The sequence below is a fragment of the Cynocephalus volans genome, chromosome 1 (genome assembly GCF_027409185.1).
Source record: "Cynocephalus volans isolate mCynVol1 chromosome 1, mCynVol1.pri, whole genome shotgun sequence".
NCBI lineage: Eukaryota > Metazoa > Chordata > Mammalia > Dermoptera > Cynocephalidae > Cynocephalus > Cynocephalus volans.
Genome location: NC_084460.1, coordinates 18,126,553 through 18,130,118, shown reverse-complemented (window position 1 = coordinate 18,130,118; position 3,566 = coordinate 18,126,553).

The following is a 3,566-nucleotide window of genomic DNA, read 5'->3' as shown; positions in this document are numbered from 1 at the left end:
TTAGACCAGATTTTTTAAAAGTCCAACCCTTTGTAGTTTACAATGGACACATCGAAGACACAGAAAGGTCTGGAAATAAAGGAATGAGAGCAAACAAAAAAACCAAAAAAAAAGCTGATATGGCGATATTAATGCCAAATGACATTGGGTTCAGGTGAGAAATCACAAATAGAGACATAACAAAAATCCTGTATTTGAATGGCTAACATTATTTGCTTGGAATATAAAGGAAACATAAAACTGACAAAATTGTAAGAAAAAATTGAAAAATTTACCACATTATTAGAGGTTTTAAAATACCTATATCAAAAGCCAGTGGAGGTAGCAGAAAATATCAATTTGTATTAAAAATCTCAAAAATAATAAACCCATTTTATAGCTGTAAGAATTGGATGGGTCCCAGGGAGGTTGAGTAAGATTCACTCAAGGTCACAAAGTTTCTGTAAGTCAGAGCCAGGACTATAACTCATAACCTTCTAATCCTGAATCTTATATCCTCCTCATTTTATAACATTAACAGGTATAGAATAAACTGCATATTTGCAGAAATGACTAGCCTTTTCCAGACCCTTAAAATAATCCTGACTGCGGTAGCACATCTGTCAGTGCTCCACTCAGATTCCCTTGGGCTCCTTTCACCTTTCCAGGCTTACTTTGGTCACCTTCTAAGTGTTTTGCTTCTAATTGTCCATCTCTGATTCTCTGTGGGGAAACACTATTGGGCCACTGGAGTGGCCACTGACAGAAGTTCCTGGAATTTTATGTTCTCAAGCATGGCCTTTATCCAATGATAGACTGGTGTGGGAAAATGGAAGTCCAACTGCTTTGCCTTGCAGTTGGGACAAAATCTGAGGTTTAATTTATACTCCCAGCTCCCCTGTGGGGTCAGGCTGAGGCTGGAACTCTGGTTGGCTCCTTCCCTTCTCTTTCGTGTTTTCTACACCCACTTTCTCCTGAGAAAACTTCCTCAATAAATCAAGTTGCCCATGAATTCTCATCTCAAGTTCTGCTTCTGGGAACCCTCTCCTAAAATAAGGACCATAGAGCTCTGTACTAGTAGTAGAGAGAGAGTAGAATGTGGTCCCAGGGAAAAATATTTGGGTGGCTAAGGATTCCTGCTGCTCTTATGTTTGGGAATTTCCAGTTTGATTTGGGCACTGGGAATCTGGCATTGTGAATGTCGTGTCTGCCAAGCTGGAAAAAAAAAAAAATTCTCCTGCAACTTCAGACTATTGACTAGCCAACTTTCTGTCTCCAACAGATCCTCTTGGGTCCAATTCTTGATTAATAACGGCCAAGTCTGAAGGATTCTTGGATATGGCACTCTCACTTTCTCTCTCCTCTCAAATTCTCTCTCTCTCTTTCTCTCTTTCTCTCTCTCTCTCTCTATGCAGTTGCTTTCTTCTCTTAAGGTTGGCTCTGAAGATGCAAAAAGGCAACTCAGGGCTTCTGGGTCTTAAGATGCAGGACCATCGGTAGCCATACAAGCAGCATCACAGGCTTTCCAGTTGGTCTGGCCATTACTTCAGTCTCTACTCCATACCCTGTAGGATCGCATTTCTTTGCTTTTCAAGTCTGCATCTCCAGGTGGGCCCTATCTAGAAATCCAGGTCCACCCCACAGCAGGCAAAAAAAATTCCATTACCCACTGTGGCTTAGAATAATATTTATATTTTTAAAAATTGACTACTTATTGAGTACATAGTACTTATTGAGTACATAGTATATTCTATTTTACAAATAAAGAAATTGAGGTTTGGATATGAAGATTAACTTGCCCAGATTCACATGGCTAATAAAGTGATTAGGCTTTGCCTTGTGAGCTAGAACATGAGCCCCAACCCTCTGTGTATCCTACAGGTTTCCTACCCCTGGCTCTGCTGACCCAGGCTCTAGCACTGGGTTTGTCTTTGATTCTTTTATGAGTGCTCTAGTTGTACTTTCCTGGTTAAAGCCCTGATACCCATCCTATGCCCATTCCTTTTCCCTGGGAGCTGACAACTGGTGCTTCTCAAAGTATGTCTTGAACCTTTACCTACCATCTTTCACTGCTAGCATATTTGCTCTGAATATACATCTCTAGGGACTTCCTGCTTCAAAGTCCTGCTCGACTCCTCTAAAACCGAACCAGGACAATGGGAACCTGAAATTCTCAATGTTTTCTTAGGTCCGGTTCCCCAGAAGCAGAGCTCAAGACAGGGAAAATCATGTGTATGTGGTTTAAGTTCTCATGACTGAGGATTCTCAAGAGAAGCATTTAGGGAAGAAAAACAGACAGTCTAGACAAGGGAAGAAGCCAGGCAAAGATGTGCGCTCAGGTAAAACCCAAACTTGGCCTGTTCCATGAGAGGCTCTGGAGCACAAATCATAATGTTGACACAGTGGTCCCTGCTGTGGAGGCAAGGGGGTTGGCCTTGGTACTTCTGTATCAGTCAGTCATTGCTATAGCCTTCTCCTGATGGGAGGGTGTAGGGAGTGTATCCTCCTGGACATCAATTGAGGGCAACTCTTGGGGAAGGGGGCTTCTGTGAGCCCTTAGCACCCAACACTCATAGCAGCGGGGAGCTGGGGCCCCTGTCCATTCAATAGCATCTACTGCAAGTGCCTAAGCCTTGGGCACTGAACACGGGGGCTTCAGCAATCACATCCCTTTTCTCACCCCACCTCCTTGCTCCTGGCCTCCTCCTACTCCCCACCATCCCATGTGGCTGGGGTCCCTGCATGCCCCCAGCCCATGCACAGGTTATTGGATTTTAGCATCTGCACAGAGTCAACTGCATTGGCGCCTGACACTTTATTAGTGTTCTAAATCTTTGTTTACAGTTACCAAGTCTCCCCAGGTGGCAGCAAAAAAGTCAACAAGGAAATAAAACTCTACCAGCTGGTGTATTAGCTGGAGATGAAATCACCACACAGGTAGCAGCTGGGTATGTGCCCACAAGCCTCAGGGCACTGCTGGCCTGAGGCTCACCCGGAGTTGCGTGTTTGAATCCCCCTTTCCAAGCCTGTCTGCTTATACACACTTCTCCACATCTTCCGGTTCCTCTGCACTTCGTGTGCCTCAGGAATCTGAGGCACTAATGAGCTTTGCAGCTGTTCCATTGAATTGACAGCCCATGGTCCAGTCATTTGAACCAATTGCTTGCTGCTACCTGCAGCAATCTCTTGGCAAAATCTGTTCCATTACATCCCATTTTTTCCTTATTCTAAAACTTACATCTTCTGATGCTAAATCCTATGTGCTTCCTATTGAGTGAAATTAACACTTCAACATAGCTCTGAAAAAACTCTCTAGCCCATCTTACCTGCCACAGTCACTAGGAAGAGAATAGATTTTGCAGACCCAAATGTTCTGAATGTTAGCACACTCAGGAGTGGAAGGCTAGAGACCACCTACATTGATTTTATAATTTCACCTAGTGTTCTTTGCTTGGCAAAACTTAGCTTCTAATAGCAAGCCAATTACATAATGTGCAATTTTATTCTTCCATTATTTTGAAGGCATTTAAGATCTAATAAAAGGGGTCAAGCCTGGAGTTGGTGTCAGAAATTAAAACGAAGACATA